This window comes from Mytilus edulis, chromosome 2, assembly GCF_963676685.1.
Source record: "Mytilus edulis chromosome 2, xbMytEdul2.2, whole genome shotgun sequence".
NCBI lineage: Eukaryota > Metazoa > Mollusca > Bivalvia > Mytilida > Mytilidae > Mytilus > Mytilus edulis.
This window is the reverse complement of record NC_092345.1, coordinates 15,899,168-15,922,057: the sequence shown is the minus strand read 5'-3', so window position 1 is coordinate 15,922,057 and position 22,890 is coordinate 15,899,168. Positions and strand designations below refer to the sequence as shown.

Genomic DNA, 22,890 nt, shown 5'->3' with positions numbered 1-22,890 from the left:
TTATGTAAAGTATGATATTTTGAGAGAAACATTTTTTTCTGTTATGCCTTATATGATTTAGATTTTAATAGATAAATAGACACCTTAAAATCACAAAAAGGATCAGCAAGGCAAGATCTGTTAAAAGGTCAAATGGTGTCTATATTGTTAGTAGAGTGTCTCTCTTCATAGGATGATTGCCCTTAAATGAGGATTATTTTTACCCTCTTTTGTGTTTTGAGCAAAAACTAAAGAAGATAAAGAGAAACTAAACAGACTAAAAGATCATTAATGAAGATCAACAAGTAGTGATTTTTGCAATGGCGGATCCAGAACTTTTTGTCAGAGGGGAGCACACTGACTGACCTAATGAGGGGCTTGCTTCAGTCACACTTCAGTGATTCCCTATATAATCAACCAAATTTTTCCCACAAAAGAGTGGGCCAAGGCCCCCCTCCCCTAATGTCAGACAAAATTAAAGTGATAAAGGTTCTACAACAAATTTCTATCCAGAAAGCTTTTCACAGAGGAATATAGCTTAATTATTTGAGCCTTCTTTTACTTTAGGGGTCCAGAAATATTTGGATTTTACTTTAGGGGTCCCAGTCCATAAAAGTATGTTTTTTGTAATATTATAACAAAAAAATTAGTTCCCTTCCTGTTCTAATTAAGTGTATTTAATTTTTGAATTTAATTTTCCAGAAAGTTCTTTTTGCTGTTTAAAAATGCACTTTCCTTTAGTAAAATGATTTAACATTCACTTTTCTTTAATTTTTGTAATACAAAATTTGGGACCCCTAAAGTAAAAGAGTACTAAAATGCCTTCATTTACTTTACTTTAGGGGTCCTACAACCTATATAAAAATAATCTAATTGGGACCCTTAAAGTAAAAGAGTGCTATAATGCTTTTGTTTACTTTAGGGGTCCCACAACCTATATACAAGCCAAAAACTATATAAAGATAATTTAACATGGACCCCTAAAGTAAAAGAGTGCTATAATGCCTTCATTTACTTTAGGGGTTCCACAACCTATGTACAAGCCAAATGCCATATAAAGATAATTAAAGTAAAAGAGTGCTATAATGCCTTCATTTACTTTAGGTGTCCCACAACCTATATAAAAATAATTTGATTGGGACCCTTACAAGCCAAAACCATATACACAGTTTTAATACAACAGCCATATATATACAAGCCAATATTATATAAACAATTAATCGATACAGCAGAATATATAATATTACAATTACAAAATTTATTTGAATACACTATACATAGTGGGACCCTCCATTTTTCAACAGTAATGTTGGGACCCTTAAAGTAAAGGAAGGCCTTTACTTGTGGGGCTTGAAAAGTTGACACAAATTAGATAATTGATAAATACAAGGACAATTCATAAGTAGCATAAAAAAGGCTTTCCGGTAAGGCTTAACAGTTATCATGCACATGATCGGATCAATGAGGTAATTCAGACATTGTAACAACACAGCATAGTCGTAAAAATGATCTCTTGTACCATTAGTCAGTCTGACGATTACCACCATTACAACTTGAGGGATAAATATGAGTACATGTGTTGTCACTAGTAACGTCAGCACTTTGAGAGCTTGGATTTTAAGTTTCATGTTACCTTGGACAGTTGGAGGCGGATAAATAGCACAGATACTTCCATCCGAGTCATTTCTGGTTCGTTGGTAACTTATTAAATTGATTTGAACTCCAATGATTGTGCAAGCTTTTTTGATGTTGACAAATGTAGCAATGCAAAGTGGTACTTCGACCAAAAATATACCGATAAGTATCCAAAATCCTGACAGCTGACTTATCAAACCTGTGGCATTGCCGTAAAATTGTTTTGAAACACAGTTATCGGTTCCGCTTACACCACCTATTATTGTGAAGATAAGAAACACAGATAAACATAGAATGATCGACACTTTACCTAATTTTGTTCGTCTTCTATGAAGAACAGATTTAGTCAGAAGTAGTGATGCCTGAAATCGATCAGCCGCAACTATGCATGTTTGTAAAATGGATGCCATTCTCATTCCTGATAATAAAACTGGAATCACGGTACATAGGATTTTGACATTTGTTTTGTAGAGAAAAATATAGTATTCTACAACTATTGCCAGCGAACTTAATCCATGGAACAGATAAATAACAAATAAAAGTCTGTAGTATAAGTTTAAACGCAATTCTTTTGATGTTATAAAGATTGTAAATACAGTAATGTTCAAAATTAGGGCTAACACTCCAACTCCAATGTTTATTCCCATAATTGGAAATGGTTGTGAATAGTTGTTATTTTCACTTATATTCATATCATTCACTGGATCCATGTTGGAGCAAACTTTGCTGTTTTGTTGAACTTATAATAAATTGTTATTATGGATAACTTTTTTTCCAAATAACTTCTAAATTAAACACTTATTACTTCAGTTATTTTCAGTAAACTCACTGGATCCATGAATATGTTTGAGCAAATTTTGTAGTTTTGACAAAATAATTAATATATCATCTTTTAAACTTATAATGAATTGTTGCTATGGATACCTTTTTATCCAATTAACCAATTGTTAATTAGTAAGTGTCATCTATTATAATAACATAAATATTATAAATTGTTCTTAAACACTGATTCTTCTGTTACTTTCTGTATATATAAATCATGAACAGATTCCATGTTTGAGCAAATTTTTCTGTTTTGACAAAACAATTATTCAATTTTGTTCAAATTATTTCCTGAATATAACACTTCTGTTACTTTCAGCATATATGTGCTAATTTGGCGAAATTACTAAAATATCTTTTTTTTTTAAACGTATAATTGTTATTATGCATACCTTTTAACTTCAATTATTTACCTTATTTAACACTTATTGCATCAGTTATTTTCCATATAAATACATCATACACAAGTTCCATGTTTCAGCAAATTTTGCTGTTTTGATGAAATAACTTCTTTAAAACATTTACTTCGTTGTCATCATAAATAACTCTTTTCTCCAATTATTTTCCTTATTTAACACAAATTTCTTCAGTTATTTTCTGTATATTAGAAGTACATATTTTTAATGGAAAATCAATGGTTTTCCTCCTTTTTATAAACTAAATTAATATCTTCATATGGGAAACCTTCATTCATCAATAACAGTTGCTTCTATAACAGATCTATGTTTGAAATATTCACTTATTTTGCCGCTATATATATTTCAGACAATTTAATGTCTCTTGATTGGTTATCTGGTAATGACAGTTATGTAGGTGGCTCTAAAATTTAAAAAATAAGTACCGTAAAATAAATATACCGTACTGAACCGCAAAAGAAACATCGCAGTAATTTAAGGCAAACATAATGGAAGAATAAATGCTATATTTTTTTTATTGAATAGGCGTATGAATACCCTTGTTATTTAACAAATTTGCATCATTTCAGTTCATTTACTGTTCATTGATAGAAAAATTCACTACCATATCACAGATTTATTTGATTTAGGTCCGCCATTAGCGTTGAGTACATGGACGGCCATTTGTACTGTTTGTTGCATTGTGGCGTTCACATAGATGTTGGGTGGTGCGTACATTGCAGTTAAATGGATTTGCAACGACTTGAAGTCGCTGCCCAGCATAATCAAACATTCTATTGCCTGTTCTCTTTATCGTGGGTTAAGTTGTCACCGACAGACAGGCATCAGTACTGCATCAAACAGATTATGATGACACAAAAACTTCGTACCTCTAAAATACCCTTATAGAGGCACGGATTCAACATGCATCTCATTATCATGAAATGTGACTGTGAAACGTGTCCCATGGACCTATCCAGACCACTATCAGAACGACCCAATTAATGAACGCAGTATGCCATAACGGAGATTTAAACATAATCTTAGCATCATTTGAAGGTAATTTACCTAAATCAAAAGGAAATAGATATTTTTTTCAATGCATTTGACACATTCCCCATTTCCATTCTCAATTTTATTTGATAATTTGGGCTTTCGATAAATACGACGTTTCTCTTGCGGTTCTGTATAGATAAAATGTGGAAAGAATAAAAGATAATCCAGTCAATTTTTAGAATGATAAATTACTACCTGTACTAACAAATTTTGGGGAAAATATCTGAAAACATGTGTCGTTGATTTGTGAAACTGAATCATATTCCCAAATTTTAACAAGCACTTTGCAAATGAAAGCTAAGTGGGTTGATTCAAATTTAGATATATAAAATTTTAAGTTGTTACTTTCTATAATTCTCAAATACAATTAAACAAGTTTAAATAAAGTCTTCAGAACTTGGAATTTATGCATTTTTTAAAAAGATTAATGAATATAGGAATATAGGAATATAATTCTCTCTGTTGTCTGATATATTTTGGGGTTTTGTTGATGTCATCATATATTTATAATATTACACTAGATGTTAATTTCATATGATAATGTCATATTCTGATTGGATGAATGTTTCATTATGTAATATAATTAAGCAATTGGATGGCCAATATTAACTGGGACTCTAGAGACAGTGGCAGATCAAGAGGGGGAAAAGGGGGATGGGAGTGGGGTTCAGGGGTTGGATTAATTGTTGGAACCCCATTTTTTCTCTGACGATCAATTAATGCATTTGAAAGGGGTCATATGGTTGGCCCCATCTACCCTTTTTTTTTTAAATGACTGGATATGCCCCTCAGAGATATATTATTTCTGCTCTTTGGTCCAGTTGTTGTCTCTTTGACACATTCCGCTTTTCCATTTTATATTCTTCATATTCTCTATTGTTCAAGTGAGATGTCCTTTGTTCATTGTTGTAAACCCAACATTGATAAAAGAAAATAATTTCTTAGAATTTTTTCAGAAAGGATAATACTTTTATATAGCTCTAATAGCATATAAGATTAGAAGAACAAATAATAATCAAAGAGACACCTGTATTAAAAGGTCATTGATTCATATTAATGGTCTCTAGGTGATTTTAGTAAGAAGATATGATAAGAAATTCAGTTTGTTCAATACAGGAAAATTATTTTGCAATCTTAGTTTAAACATATTTGTTTATAGTGGATTGTGAAATAAGTTATTTGCAACTTATATTAATCCCTTTCCACTTTGCTGGTGCAAGTGCTGTCTTGTAGCGGCATTAGCCTACTCTTTTTAGCTCACCTGGCCTAAAAGGCCAAGTGAGCTTTTCTCATCACTTGGCGTCCGGCGTCGTCCGTCGTCGTCGTCGTCCTGCGTTAACTTTTACAAAAATCTTCTCCTCTGAAACTACTGGGCCAAATTAAACCAAACTTAACCACAATCATCATCGGGGTATCTAGTTTAAAAAATGTGTCCGGTGACCCGGCCAACCATCCAAGATGGCCGCCATGGCTAAAAATAGAACATAGGGGTAAAATGCAGTTTTTGGCTTATAACTCAAAAACCAAAGCATTTAGAGAAAATCTGACAGGGGTAGAATTGTTAAACAGGTGAAGATCTATCTTCCCTGAAATTTTCAGATGAATCGGACAACCCGTTGTTGGGTTGCTGGCCCTGAATTAGTAATTTTAAGGAAATTTTGCTGTTTTTGATTATTATCTTGAATATTATTATAGATAGAGATAAACTATAAACACCAATAATGTTCAGCAAAGTAAGATTTACAAATAAGTCAACATGACTGAAATGGTCAGTTGACCCCTTTAGGAGTTATTGCCCTTTATAGTCAATTTTTAACCATTTTTCGTAAATCTTACTAATCTTTTACAAAAATCTTCTCCTCTGAAACTACTTGGCCAAATTATTCCAAACTTGGCTACAATCATCTTTTGGGTTAGTAGTTTGAAAAATGTGTGGCGTGACCCGGCCATCCAAACAAGATGGCCGCCATGGCTAAAAATAGAACATGGGGTAAAATGCAGTTTTTGGCTTATAACTCAAAACCCAAAGCATTTAGAGCAAATCTGACAGGGGTAAAATTGTTTATCAGGTCAACATTTATCTGCTCTGAAATTTTTAGATGAATCGGACAACCCGTTGTTGGGTTGCTGACCCTGAATTGTTAGTTTTAAGGAAATTTTGCTGTTTTTGGTCATTATCTTGAATATTATTATTGATAGAGATAAACTGTAAACAACAATAATGTTCAGCAAAGTAAGATTTACAAATAAGTCAACATGACCGAAATGGTCAATTGACCCCCTTAGGAGTTATTGTTCTTTATAGTCAATTTTTAACAATTTTCATAAAATTTGTAAATTTTTACTAACATTTTCCACTGAAACTAATGGGCCAAGTTCATTATAGATAGAGATAATTTTAAGCAGCAAGAATGTTCAGTAAAGTAAGATGTACAAACACATCACCATCACCAAAACACAATTTTGTCATGAATCCATCTGCTTCCTTTAATATTCACCTACACCAAGGTGAGCGACACAGGCTCTTTAGAGCCTTTAGTTTTAAATCTTCAAGGGTATCTTTTACGTGCAAGAGATATGGCTCTCTCTTAGAATGGATCAGCCATTTATCCTACCCTTCCAACGGACTATCATCATTTCTTAAGACCATACTCTCAAATTGTGTCATTGGAAAGCGAAATTTCAGTCCCTGAAATTGGCACAGTTCCTAATATGTAGCTTGTGATAGTTATCAATGACCTATTGTCTGTTGACTTAGTAAGTTTAACAATTAACCTAGATTTGTGCTGCTGGTTTTTAGCTCATCTTTCCAAAGGAAAAATGAGCTTTTGCCATCACTTGGCGTCCTTCGTGGTCGTCCGTCTGGTGTAAAATATTTCAAACATCTCCTTTGAAACTATACTGAACTTAAATTCCAACCAAATTTCAGCTAAATGATCCTTAGGGTATCTTGAATAAAGTTTGTGTTTTATTTACTGATTCATCAAAAAATAAAGCATACATTTAGAGCAAATCTGACAAGGGAAAATGTTCATTTTAGGCAAGTTCCATCAGCCTTGAAATTTTTAGATTAATCCAACAACCCATTGTTGGGTTGTTGCCACTAAATTGGTAATTTTAATGAAATTATGCAGTATTTGGTTATTATCTTAAATATTATATACGATAGAAGATCAAAATATAACAGCAAAAATGTGCAGTAAAGTAATACCAACAAATAAGTTTATTTAACCAAACTTGTCATTTGACCCCATCAGGAGTTATTGCCCTTTGAGAACAATTTTGTCCAATTTGTATATCATGTTTTAATCTTTTAAAAGTCTTCTCCGCTCTAAAACTACTGAACCAAATTAAACCAAACTTAAGCTGCCTGATTCTTAGGTTATCTAAAATAAAGTTGGTGTTTTATTTTTCTGTTTCTTCAGAAAACATGGCCGTCATGGCTGAAAATAGAACATAGGTTTTGACTCGTATCTCAAAGCTAAATCATTTAGAGCAAATCAGACAAGAAGTTAAAGTATTCATTAGGTCATGGTCAAGGTCTACCTGCCCTGAAATTATCAGCCAAATAGGGTATCAGATTTTTTCATTATTGTCCCTGAATTGATTTTAATGAAAATTTGCAGTTTTCTACTTTCATCTTGAATATTGTTATAGATAAAGGTAAACTGTATATATCTGAAATGTTCTGCAAAGAAAGTTTTACAAATCAGTTTTTAAATGATTAGAATTCACCCCTCAATGAGTTATTGTCCTTTAAAGACAATTTTACACAATTTGTTCATCTAGTTTGCTTACTTTTAAAAAATCTTCTATTTTGAAACTGCTGGATCAATTTGAATGAGTTTCATATATAGTATCTATAATACTAAAATAATGAGGTCCAATTTGTCAGCCGTCATCAGGTAAAAATGGCAAATCAAAGAATTCAACTTTATATATAGCTAATATAGGACATTGGTGTTGATTAAAAATTACATCACTCCAGACCCTTTTGCAGTCCACATAATTATAATAATATTATACAATTACTGTCTTTTGATGAGGTAAATGTGTAGTTTTATTGACTTTTGAAAAACTGATATTCACTGAGGCCAACGGCCGAAGTGAATATCATTTTTTCAAAAGTCAATTAAACCACATATTTACCGAAACAAAAGACAGTAATTGTTTTATTCCATATTCCGAGAGAAATGTATGTAATGGCAATTATTAACCAAAACCAATTGTACATCAATCGTTTTTTTACCAAAATAGTGCAGGTAAAAGCACGCGACGTTATGTGCGGTGAATATCCTTTTTCCGCAGGTGAATATGCTTATTTATTCAAAATCCCATTCATATAGAAAAACCTACTAAAGTTTTATCAATATGGAATAATGCCAATAATTGACAAGTTCCGGGTCGAATCTGATACCGATACCAATAGTATATTCACCTGTTACCTATTACCTTATCTATACGTTCCGCATCTTACAGGCGCACCACCATACGGTGTTTTTAGGATTTTGCTATATACACGGGTCATAACCACAGGGTTGACACTACTAAATTCAACCATTGTCACATTGTTCCCTATTGTAGTAATTTAATCAGTATGTTCACCTGTTACCTATTATTTTATCTGTACGTTCCGCATCTAACAGGTGCACCACCATACGGTGTATTTAGGATTTTGCTATATACACGGTCATTATACCACAGCGTTGATACTACTAAATTCAATCATTGTTACATTGTTCCCACTTGTTGTATTTTAATCAGTATGACTTTCTGAGATGACAATACGAATACTAACAATCTGGACTTAAATCAAGGCATATAGGTACAGTTTTCAATTTGTTAGCCGGCATGACGTAAAACAGTGAATCAAAGAATTCAACTTTATTATTATGCCCCACCTACGATAGTAGAGGGGCATTATGTTTTCTGGTCTGTGCGTCCGTCTGTCCGTTCGTTCGTTCGTCCGTCTGTCCCGCTTCAGGTTAAAGTTTTTGGTCAAGGTAGTTTTTGATGAAGCTGAAGTCCAATCAACTTGAAACTTAGTACATATGTTTCTTATGATATGATCTTTCTAATTTTAAAGACAAATTAAACTTTTGACCCCTATTTCACGGTCCACTGAACATAGAAAATGAAAGTGCGAGTTTCAGGTTAAAGTTTTTGGTCAAGGTAGTTTTTGATGAAGTTGAAGTCCAATCAACTTGAAACTTAGTACAAATGTTCCCTATGATATGATCTTTTTAATTTTCAAGCCTAATTATATTTTTTACCCATTTTCACGGTCCATTGAACATAGAAAATGATAGTGCGAGTGGGGCATCTGTGTACTTTGGACACATTCTTATTTATAACTAATATAGGACAATGCTGTTGATTAAAAAATACTCCATTCCAGGCACTTTTGTTTTCCAAATAATTAATATTACCAATATTTGATAAGTTCAAGGTCGACGGGTTCAAACAGAAAGCTTTTTAAAGCAGGGAAAACTGTGCATCTTATAATCGGCATGACTTTATCAGATAATATGCATAGTTATATGCTTTAATTCAGTCACGGACCCGCGATGTCACGGGTGTGTTCTAGTCTAGTATAAATTTTGCATTTTATTTGCTTTTACGTCAAGAAAGATTTAACCTTCTGTTGCTAATAAGGAACATGGGGGAAATTGTATTGGTTTGCTTTTGAAGAAAATATGATTACTTACTTAATGATACTTAATGATTTTTTCCGGTACAGGATCCTCATGGTTCCTCTTCACCAGACTCATATAATTGATTATTTTCTCCATTATTTCTGATGCTGCTTCCGGTTAATTCAGCTCGATAATCAGAATAATAGATTTCTTCGTACTCCCAGTATCTATCTAGTCTATTTTTGAATGAGTTTATAGATGGCACTTTAGTTACTTTATCCGGTAACTTGTTCCATAGTTTGGCTATTCTTACAGAAAAACTGTTTTTCCTCAGACTTGTTTTGAATCGTTGGTGAATGATTTTGTTACTGTTTACTCTTGTGCTATGTCTATTTTCAGTGCTTGAAATTAATTTAAGGAATGAACTCGTTTCTGGATCGTAATTACCATTAAGTATCTTGTATGTCTCAAATCATGTCCCCTCAGACCCTTCTATATGACAATGTTGGCAGCTTAAGTTTTTTCAGTCTTTCCGGGTAGCTCAGTTTATTGAATCCTGGTATCTGTCATGTTGCCCTTTTTTGTACATTTTCGATTTTGCCAATGGATTCCTTTTTAAAAGGTGCCCATACAGAACTAGCATAGTCTAAGTGTGTTCGCACTAATGTTTTGTATAGAGGTATGAAGATTTTTTCATTTAAGTTTTTAAATGTCCTTCTAATTGCGGCAAAAGTTGAATTAGCTTTGTTCACTTTTTCGCATATGTGTCTTTCAAAGGTTAAATCTTCATCAATTACTACTCCAATATCTTTCTCTTCTTTACATTTGCTTATATCATGACCTAATAGTTTGTAACTTGTCTCATCTTCTCTTACCCCTCTACTTATATTTATTTGTTTGCATTTTTCTGGATGGAACTTCAACAGCCATGTATCACTCCATTTCTCGAGATTTTTTAGATCATCTTGCAATATAGTTTGATCTGATTTGCTTTCAATTATTCTGAAGATTTTTGTGTCATCCGCGAATAAGTAGGCATCTGATGTCACGCAATCTGGTAAATCATTTATGTATAGAACAAATAACAGGGGACCTAATACAGAGCCTTGTGGAATTCCTGATGTTACATCTTTCCACTCTGATGTTTCCCCATTAACTGATACTCGTTGTTTTCTATACGATAGAAAATCTGTAATCCACTCTAGGAATGGATTAGTTATCCCAAAATTTTCTTAACGAGTCGTCTGTGAGGTACTGTATCAAAGGCTTTCATGAAGTCTGTATATATGCAGTCAATCTCATAGCCATTGTCTATAGCTTCTGCCCATTTATCTATTACCTCTAATAGTTGTAGTGATGTCGATCTCCCAGAGATAAAACCGTATTGTTTGTTTGAAAATAGTTTATTTTCTTTCATGTAACTAATTATATGTTCTCTTATAATTTTCTCCATTATTTTACAGACGACTGATGTGAGACTTACTGGTCTATAATTTTTAGCTTGTGATTTATTCCCTTTTTTGAATATTGCACTCATTAGGGCGCTTTTTCCAATCCTTTGGAACTACTTTTTGTGTTAAAGATTGGCTAAAAATTATGCCAAGTGGTTCAGCTATACCTTCTTTGACTTCAAACAGCCGTCTTGGGTGTAGATTATCAGGGCCGGGTGATTTATCCGTTTTTATTTTCTGTAGGTGTTTCAAAACCAAATCAGTGCCAATATTTAATTCCTCTATTGTTTTATCTAATGGAATATGCTTAGGCTCTGGAATATTGCCTTAATTGTGGTTCATTAGTGAATACGCTTGTAAAATACTCTGATAGTATCTCAGCCTTTTGTTTATTGTCATCTGTTTTTCGGATTTTACATCTTCTGTATCTACATGTAGGTCACCTATACCTTCCCTGGTCTTTGATTTGGATTTTATGTAGCTCCATATAGCCTTTGGGTTTCTTTTGGCATTTTCAGATAATCCTTTTTCGAATAATTTCTTTTGTTTATTGACTGATGTTTTGGCCTGGTTTCTGACTTTATTGTATTCAGCTCTTGTTTCTGGATCTTGTTTAATTTTTTTGGATAGAATATGTTCCTTCTAATTAACTCTCTCGTTTTTTTTTTTGTGTCTATTGGGAATACATTTCTCTTTCTTCCTATTTGTGTCATTATGAGTTTTTGTTGGTACAAATCTGCTCTCTAATTCTTTTAAAATGGTTAAGAAATAATTCCAATTTTTATCAATGGAATTTTCAGCATTAAGCTTATTATGCCAGTCTATTTTATTCAGCACCTGAATAAAATCTTTGTAATTTCCATGATTGTACAGATTAGCTATTCTCGGTGCTCTTTTTATATTTACATAACAGTTAAAATCAAAGGATAGGACGCAGTGGTCACTTTTTCCAAGCGGGCTCATATATTCTAGGTTTGAAATCATCTCTTCTTCGTTTGTAATTAGTAAATCAAGTGTATGGGGTGTGTCAGCTCCTCTCCATCATGTTGGTTTTGTTGTGTGTTGGTACAGAAAATTGTCTTGAAGTGCTTCCAGAAATTTATTTTCAATGCTGTTTGGTCTATCCCCCTTGGTGTTCCATGTTTCCCAATTTATTTCAGGATAATTAAAATCTCCCATAATGAGTATGTGTGAGTACCCCATATCTGTTGCTTCTGACATTAGGTTTACTAGCTTATCATTGTATTCCTTGGAACTGTTGGATGGGGTTCTATATATCAGACCCACAAGGAGTTTGTCATTTTGATTAAGTTTTACTTTTATAAATATATTTTCCTGAAACTCTGTCTTCATTGTAATTTCTGTAGCTTCTAGGTTGGAGTCTACATACATTAAAAGGCCTCGTCCTTCATCTGACTTTATGTTTTTCTCAAACATTTTGTAATTTCCTACCTCTGGTATTGAATTTTCCTCTGTTGATGGTTTATATCTATTAGCTTTCGGTTTTACTTCTGTTATACCAATGATATTTGGTTTGTTGTCTCTTGTACGAACGATCAATTCTGACATTCTGTTGAATAGCTGATCTGCATTAGTATAAAAACAGTTCAATTTGGGTAGAACTGTAAAGTTATTTACATTGCCGTTATAAACCTTTCCCTTCTTTTGCACATTTATATTTACATTTTTTATCTCTCTTTTCACTTTTTTATTTTTACTACTTTCCTCGCCCATGGCGGTCCCCGCACTTTGAACTGGAAGTCCCCCGAGTTGTTTTCTTGAAGTTTTTTTGCCTCAGTCCACAGCCTCTTTTCTTCTTCTCTCTCACTTTTAGTAAGGTCATTGCTTACATTTACCTTTTGGTATTTGGGATATGATCTAATATAATGCATGTTTCTAAATAGAGTTAGTTTTGAGTCTATGCTCTTCAAATGGACTAATAGAGGTCTGTTAGTTTTTTCTTTATCATATTTCCCTAGTCTTTGTGTTTTTCTGATGTTTTCAATATCCAATGTTATCTTGGCATCTTTAAAGAGTTGGACTATATTCTCTACATCATGTTCTATTCTTTCTTGTTTATTTTCCGACTCATTTTCTGTTATCCCAAATATGATCAGATTATTTTCCCTTGTCTTTCTCTCATTTATTTCCTCTAGTACTGTGGTTACTGTTCCTTGATTTGGTAGCACTCCACCTTCAATATCCTCGGATACAATATTAGCTACTGCCCCTCCATTCAAGCTAGGCTTCTTCTTTAGCTATTTCTCTTACTTTTTCCTCGTCACATTTATGTTTATTAATCTCCTGGCTTAAAATTACTATTTCTCTTACTTCCTCTTTATTACATTTCTTTTCTATGGCGATTTCTATATCATTTATTCTTTGCTCATAGTTGTCCATGATCTCTCGGCATCTCTCTTCAATTTTCAGATCAGTAACTATGTGTTCTTCTACCACTTGTCTACATGGGGCGCAGAACCACATTGTATCTGAGTTGCTTAATATATCATATTCAGTTTTTGTTTTATTTAAGCATTTTTTGCAAAAATGATCTTTACATCCATGACATTCAAGGAGTTTAGCGTCTTCATTTTTATATATCTTTTGGCATATTTTGCAATCCCATGGGTCTTCCTTTTTTTGATCGCTTGTTGCATTTGAAGTAGATTTATTCCTTCTTGTTGCCATTTCTTCTACTATAATTATTTTATTTTTAGATAGGGCTTCCCTAAATGAAAATATTTTAATTTATTTTTTTATTTCATATAATACAGCTTCTCTATTATTAAAATAAGAAATGAGTTATTATTATTTTTATCTAGTAATTTGAATTAGGGCTTCCCTTAAATAAAATTTCTCTAGATAATATTATTAATTTTCCTGATATTAGATAGAGCTTCTCTATCTATAATTTTTTTTTTTTTTCTAAGCTTATTATCCCTTTATTCCGCTCTTTCGTATGTTCTGTATTAGGGCTTCCCTAATAGAATTGATCGTTAAGTTATAATCTCCTTTCTATTTATCAGGACGAATAGGGCTTCCCTATTGGAACTAAATAAGTATGAAGTATGTTAATACTAGATAGAGCTTCTCTATCTATTTTAAGCCCCCTGTTAATTAAATTTTTTTTTTTTCTATATAATGGGGCTTCCCTATTCTTTTTATAGAGTAAAGGCGGTTAATCAGTTTTAGGTGTTCGTTAAAGTAGTCAATCTGTTCACTGAGTTCTTTGTCTATGTTTGTTGCCAGTTGGACTTTTCTGTGACCTTTGGTGGCTTTATTGACTAGGAGTGACGGATATATCTTTTTTTACTATTCACATTTAAGTTAATTGAATCTTTAGGTTTATTGGCTCTTGTGATCGAATAGTATGGACACTCTATGAAAAGCACTGTGGCTGATGGTTTTGTTGTTATGATTTGTTGTTTGAGATCCCTATATTGTGTTAAAGTTTCTTCTATATTTTGATACGGTGATTTTCTAAACTGGATGGTTTTGTTTTTCTTCTGTTTAATTTCACATGTACCTAGCCAGATCAGTATAATTGGGTGATCCAAGTCTTTCACTGTGTATACGAGTGATTTAATGTGTTTTTTATTGTTGATCGATCCTCCTCTTTTATATAACACTTTAAATGTTTGCCCAATTGATTCTGGGATGTATTCTTTTAGACCCACCCCTTTGCTGTCAGTGAACAAGATAGTGTCTCTTCCCAGGTGTGCTCCCCTCACCCTTTGGTATATCTTTTTCCTCTCTTTAATAATCTTCCTCACAGACATATATATAATGATTGTTACTATGACTGTATATTAATTTAATAGACTATAGGGGTCGTTTTCAAAAAATGTCGAATTTTCAGTACACCCATGCTAACTTTTTTATTTCTAATGGAAATTTCAGTTGTAATGGTTTAAATGAAAGCTTGTCGGATTTGTGATTCAGAACATTAATAATAAACACACCTTACATCTATTTTGATAAGATTAAACTGCATTTAAGACCCATTTTGGGGGTATTTGTCTGCGTACAGTGTCAGAAAAACACATTTCAAATGATTTTTTTGCGATTTTCTGATCGCCTTGATATCTGCAAAAGGGACTTTTTAAGAACGTTTAATATTACTCTAACGAAAAATCGTAGCTTCTATATCATTGTATGTAACATATTATCTACAAACTAAATTGAATCTGCGTACAGGAGGTTCATGTCTTTCCTGTTACCGCTACTTAAATCAGCCGTGAAATTATTCTCCCTATGAATATTGAATCAGTCAGTGTTGATCTCAAAAGTGCAAAGTAATCTTTACATTTAAAACGCCTCGTTTCTTGAACGACAGTGTAGAGAAAAGAAATTTCAAGAAATTTAGTGAAAAAAATATAGCGTACTTTTTTTCATGTCTATGCTGTTACCACCAATTTTGATTAAATACACCAACAGTATACTTGTAAAAAGTGCAATAACGTGTTGGAAACCAAATTCACAATAGAAAAACGTAATCACTTCACCAAAGGGAGTAGTTATTTCACAACAGGAATCAAAAACGAAGAAATTTGTCTATCCTGTTATGTCTATCCTGTTACTATGGTTGCTGTGGTTACAGTAACAGGATAGACAATTGTAGACAAAAACGTCGTTAATGTTTTTATCTTAACATATAGGTGCAAAACGAATGAAATATTTCGTTGTTTGAAGTCATCTTAAGGTTATAACGTATTAATCTTCCCAATTAAGCATTCGCAGGTGCAATACTGATATCGGTAACAGGATAGACAAAAAGGTAACAGGATAGACTTTTATATAGTAATATATCAGAAACGTACGTTCCTGTTACCAATGAAATATAGAGAAAAGTAAACTAACTTAGGAGGGATTTACTTGATGTTGGGTTCATTTGAAAGGGTGAAAAAATGCCGAACAATATATATTGCTATCTTAGACTTGCATTACTGGTGGTAATTTTTACAACCTTTGAAAACCAATTTTTAGAGGCATTTTTCAGTACAACCTTTTAAATTGGCAAATAATCTATTATATTACAGAATGAATATATATAGAAGTTTATTCTCTTGAAAACCATCTAATTGTCTACGTAAAACAAGCTTAACATTTTATCTAAACCTTTTCTTAATAACCCAAAATTTCTTTTGAAAATGGTAACAGGATAGACAAAATAATGTACCACCGATCAAAAAATGTTTCAACATATTTTTGTATGACATCATTAAGATTGCATCTTTTAATATATTGTTCTTAAAGTACTGTTTGTTTTGATTTGCTTATGTAGAGGGTTGTTTGAACAAGTAACTTTTAATATTTTTTTCAATTTCAAAATTCGACATTTTTTGAAAATGACCCATAGCACAAGCGTTGTAAATGAAAAATAGGGCTTCCCTATTTTTTTGTACACAAACAATATTGTTCTAGGCGAACGCAAAAAACGAAGTATATAAATACAAAATATAATAATAGGGCTTCCCTATATTATATAATTTAAATATCGGAAAGGAAAAGCGTAAAATACAGAATATAAATGTCAATTTACAATATGAATGTACAACTTTCCGGTAACGTGGTTTGACCACCAAAATACATTTTGGTATTGGGATGATCAAAATTTTGTGTATATGCTATATAAAGGTTTGGATGATTCGTAAATGATGTTTTAGTTTATGGATGTACACTGATTACCAACAATAACCACGGATTTAACTCTGATTTCTCTTAGCTTTATCTTTCACCTGATTACATGATTGATACAAAGAACATTCAAATGGCATAATTAAACCACTCTTTGATATATAATTATTAATAAGCAAAAATAATCATTGATGAAGGATTTAGGCAAAAAATAACAGGTGAGTAATTCAGGCTCTTGAAAACTTCTTGTTTATTCTCCATTGGCTAGATATATAGGGGAGGGTTGAGACCTCAGAAAATCATGGTTACTCTAACCCCACTGCATTTTGATCCTATCCCAAGTCAGAAGCCTCTAGCCTTTGTAAGTCTTGTATGGGTTTTTTTTAAGTTAAGTTCATTTATATTTTTCGGGGTAAAGTGTGATGTTCATTTTCACTGATCTAGTACTCATTGACGAGTTTTGGATGTGTCTATGGGCCACTCGATATCTCTCGGCCGGAAGTCAGAATAAAATTCTTGGAACGTCTCTAAAGTTTTCGGTCATTTATACAGGTCTTAACAGGTTGTTATCTACGTCTTTGATATGGTCGCTTGATGGCCCTTGACGACGCAATTATATTTGTTTTAAAACGACCACTGTGCAATGTATGTATCTGGGTCAATTATAACGGGGTATTGTCTGTTGTCTCGATAACATGTAAACTAATTATGTTTGAAGATTTAACCACGGGATACTGTGTATTTCATCATACTAGACTTCACGGGAGATAACAATCTGGTTAAAATATTAATATTAGATTAACTCGAATGATTCAGCGCCCTCTATCGGTCAGTGTCCTCTCGAGGTTAATGTAGCGATAGTGAGTCGGAATATAACGACTGGATTATTTGGGTTAATATTAGATCGGAAAACAGAAAGATAATATTCTTATCAAAAGTATTTAATTCAATCGGAATCAAACAAATATATACAAAATAAATACTGTATTTATGTTTCTGGAGAAACTAACAATGATTGAAATCTGAATATTTTCAGAGTTGCAATTAAAGTATTTTATATGACAAGAAATTCTGCTTTGGTATTTTTAAATATTCATTTGTAAAGGAAACATAAAAATTAAATCTAAATAAATTCTTGCATCCTACCAAAAAAAATGTGTATAAACAATAATCATTATATTTCTACATTAATTATTTCATACCATTCAAGTTTTTATGTTTTATGAGTAATTATTATTTTTTTTTGTATTGTAATATATCCATAAAACGGAAAGTAAGATCAATTTATTAAATATTTACATTTTAAACGGTCGTGAATAAAAATACTTATGTGTTTTCAATTCATAAAGCATGATTTTAAATCCTTGCAGCTCACAACAACCGTACAAATAATTTACAAAATTTAATTTACAGCCCCAATATTGATTATTTTATACTGTTAGTATGGATTTAGAAGTCTTAGCTTATATTTTGTACAGTAATATATTCACATAGTGGAATGTTAGAATTTAAAGATTCATTCGATAAATAAAAAGTCCATCCGTAAATACTCAAGACGTTCGTGTTTATTTTTATTATATAGATTCAAAAGAATTTGAAAAAAATTACTAACAGGAACGTTAGTATATTATAAAATTTTAATTCAATTTTTGTATTTTTTTGTTTTAATAGTAGCATCTAAATATTTGTACTATGGTACGGTTTTTGAAAATTGTATTTATTGTGTTGACCAACTATTCTACACGTCTTGATTCATTCACATCATAGATCACATTTCAAATCACGCTATATATATCGGTTTGCGTTATCAAAAATTCCGGATAAAATGTCAATTCATCCGGAATCAAAACATTTAATGTAGGCCGTTTGACATTCGATTTCAACTATTAGATTAAGATATGTGACGACACAAATGCGTATTCTTTTCCTGAGTATCAGTGAGATGCCGCCTATTTACTATTTCGTGCGCTAAAATACTGCTTGCATGCAATACTATTAAATTCACTCGTGGAAGCTTATTTTCGTTTTTGTTATCTAAATTCAGGACACGGCAGAAAGAGCTTTACATGTGACTTTCAAGCACGGTCATCATTACTAACGGTATTCTGACCTCGAGTTGTTTCTCTTTTGTTTCTTTTTTGAGTCACTGTCCTATTTTAAACTTTGACCTTTTCAAAAAGCTGAGGATTGTCTAACCAAGTAATGGATTCCTTAACTTTGTAAGGTATAAAGCCTTTTAAATTTTTTCATCCAACGTCACTGATGCTTTTTATCTCACCTGGCCCAAAGGGCCAAGTGAGCTTTTCTCATCACTTGACGTCGTCGTCCGTCGTTAGCTTTTACAAAAATCTTCTCCTCTGAAATTACTGGGCCAAACTTGGCCACAATCATCATTGGGGTATCTAGTTTAAAAAAATGTGTCCAGTGACCCGGCCAACAAACCAAGATGGCCGCCATGGCTAAAAATAGAACATAGGGGTAAAATGCAGTTTTTGGCTTATAACTCAAAAACCAAAGCATTTAGAGCAAATCTGACAGTGGTAAAATTGTTAATCAGGTCCAGATCTATCTGCCCTGAAATTTTCAGATGAATCGCACAACCCGTTGTTGGGTTGCTGCCCCTGAATTGGTAATTTTATGGAAATTTTCCTGTTTTTGGTTATTATCTTGAATATTATTATAGATAGAGATAAACTGTAAACAGCAATAATGTTCAGCAAAGTAAGATTTACAAATAAGTCAAGATGACCAAAATGGTCAGTTGACCCCTTTAGGAGTTATTACCCTTTATAGTCAATTTTAATCATTTTTCTTAAATCTTAGTAATCTTTTACAAAAATCTTCTCCTCTGAAACTACTGGGCCAAATAATCCAAACTTGTCCACAATCATCATTAGGGTATCTAGTTTGAAAAATGTTTCCCATGATCCGGCCATTTAACCAAGCTGGCTGCCACAGCTAAAAATAGAACATAGGGGTAAAATGCAGTTTTTGGCTTATAACTCAAAAACCAAAGCATTTAGAGCAAATTTAACGGGGTAAAATTGTTTATTAGGTCAAGATCTATCTGGCCTTAAATTTTCAGATGAATCGGACAACCCGTTGTTGGGTTGCTGCCCCTAAATTTGCAATTTTAAGGAAATTTTGCTGTTTTTGGTTATTATCTTGAATACAATTATAGATAGAGATAACCTGTAAAAAGCTATAATGTTCAGCAAAGTAAGATTTACAAATAAGTCAACATGACTGAAATGGTCAATTGACCCCCTAAGGAGTTAATGTCCTTTATAGTCAATTTTTAACAATTTTCATTTGGCCAAGTTCATTATAGATAGAGATAATTGTAAGCAGCAAGAATGTTGAGTAAAGTAAGATGTACAAACACATCACCATCACCAAAACACAATTTTGTCATGAATCCATCTGTTTCTTTTGTTTAATATTCACATATACTAAGGTGAGCGACACAGGCTCTTTAGAGCCTCTAGTTTTGTAGACTTAACTCGTGTCTGGCGTTTTTAATATCTACATACCTTTTTATCTAAATTGTTTATTTTGAAAGTGTGTATTCATAAACTTCTGAATTAAGAAATTCTTTGGCAAAACTAAGTTTCTCTGTATAACTTTTGATTTAAGTAAACTCAGGAAATCCTTAAAATTTGAGATGTTTTATGAGACCAAAAATAAGTCTCTTCATAAGAGGTCCCAATCAATTGCATGCCACAGGTTTAACCGCATACAACATCTACCCTGAGTAAAGACAGCTTCAAATATAAGTTGAGAATATATTTAAGGCATTCATTTAGGAAACAAAATATAAAGATATATGATAGATAAAATAAATGCATCCAGAATTCCAGTTTATAAAGCAAACTGAGTGCATAAATTCATATTGCGATAGGTTTGTGCAATTTGCATAAGTCATCCGGTTAGTAGAAATTAGGATTTGCTAATGGGTTATTATCGGAAAAAATATGTACATTCCCAAGTAATATATAAAACAGTCGAGCTTTAAAATAACTATTTAAATAGAAGCTGTAAATATATACGTTCAAATGGCTTCTTCTATTCACAGTCAATTATTTCAATTCAAAAGCAAACAGAAATTCAGCAATGATCTTTTGGTGACCCAGCAGTCAGCGGTTTTAGGTTCATGTATTGCTTTTCTTTTTTTTTTAAAGAAAGCAACTTGGTTTGTTTAGGGGCCTGCTGGATGCAGAATTTCTCGCTATGTTGAATACCCATTCATGGCCTAGTACTGATTTCTGCTCTTTGGTCGGGATGTTGTCTTTTTGACACCCACCCAATTTCCATTTTCAATTTTATTGTATCCTGTCTTTCAGTACCTTGTCATAAGCTATAAATTCTAATATTTCAGCTTGAATTTATGCAAGCCATATAAAATGTTGCTTTTTGTTTTATTGACAGATTTATCCTTAATTATTGTACTTTAAGATCATAATTTGATCCAATATAACAGCAATTTTCCACTTCTATTTAAAATGATAACCCTTTAAGTAGTAATTAATGTTGGATTAATTTTCATCGTCAGATGTCATCGACCATTTGTTGTCCCCGGAGGGTATATTCAACTGAGATGTTTTAGGAAACTTGTTTTTAAAAAATCATTAAGTCACCAATATGAAAAAGAATAAAATTAACCAACACAAATTGATGATAATGATGATGATTCTAAACCTCCAGAGGGTAATAAATGCATATTCAGGATTAGAACATGTAAATGTAATAGGTATGTTAAATACCCTGCTTTGTACTTTGGACGATAGCTACTGGTAAGTGATTATTAAGTGCTAGTTCACAAGGTAATAGTCTGCATGAAGATCAGTAACCATACCTGGACACAGATTGAAGTTTTTATATATGCCTTTTTTGGCAATAGGATAATTCAAGATCATATATTATTCCACTGCATTTTGATTTTGATAGCGAAATCAGCATTTGATTGGTTGAAACTATTACATGTGACCTTGAACAAAACTTCATATTCCCCTCTGAGTATCATACTTCCCCTCTGGATTGCTTTGTGCGTTGTTACCCACAGTTAATGTTTAAATACAATATTTTGATAGAGTTAATTTATATTAAAAATTATTTCAAATCTAAAAACAAATAGAAAAGAATAAACAATTAACTTTAAATCGGTACTGATTATTAAGTGCTACTCTTAACCATTTGTCCAGGCTTTCCCCAAAATCAGATTCCGCTCTCCAACTTTAGTTTCCATCAAACAAATGTTATAAAGCTTAAACAAAATGCTTATTTCCGCAAAACACAAATCAAGTTGGAGTTGTAACTACAAGACTGAGTGGTACTTGTAGAATAACGTCTAATTCATATTTTGTTGAATCCTCTTAAAATTTGGAGGATAATTTTCATTGGTTAAAATCTCAAATGAGTTCAATATTCACAAATATCTGAAACAGGTGCCATTTTTAGTGGAGGGGACCTTATAAAAGAGTATCTGATAGTAATCATTATGGATTAGGGTTCTCGAAAACTGGTCTTTTATTTTCCTTCTTTATGACAAAACAGTCATTGTTAGCGGCGGTTTGGACATAAAATGATGTTATCTAATTGTGACAGAAAATTACGTTATATCAAAATCCATCTTACATTTGGAGAAAACAAAATGACTGCCATAGATTTATGAATTGTTGATGTTTGGGACGTCCTATTTACCTTAGATTAGGAATTTGCCATAGATGTAGAACCCACCATAGATTTGAATTCTACATATATTTTTTTTTAGCTTTTATGGTACACAGATTAATTTAATTCTGTTTAACATAAATGCTTCAGAATCATTGGACAAAACTGGTGATTGCAAACACATTATTGATGTAAAGAGTTATCTCCTCTTACCTCCCCTTTATTTTATGAAATAACGCAGACTACAAATAACACGACTAGAAACTAGATACTCAATTCAAATAACATTTGTGTAGTACTTATTTATGTGGGTATGTGGCGTTCATTATCACTGAACTAGTATATATTTGTTTAGGGGCCAGCTGAAGGACGCCTCTGGGTGCGGGAATTTCTCGCTACATTGAAGACCTGTTGGTGACCTTCTGCTGTTGTTTTTTTCTATGGTCGGGTTGTTGTCTCTTTGGCACATTCCCCATTTCCATTCTCAATTTTATATTATGAACAAAAAAATTAAATGTTATTTGACAAAATATGCTTTCATATAGGCTTGTATGAAGCATTTGTTATTATTCACTGCCATGAAGAAACCTCAATTGTTTGCAGTAAACT

At 32.4% G+C, this 22,890-nt stretch overlaps 1 protein-coding gene across 4 annotated transcripts in view; it reads left to right on the top strand.

Annotated features, from left to right (window-relative positions):
• The window catches only part of LOC139511566 (choline transporter-like protein 2), a 103,250-nt gene that overhangs the window by 63,302 nt on the left and 17,058 nt on the right, over positions 1–22,890 (top strand). The window lies entirely within an intron of this gene.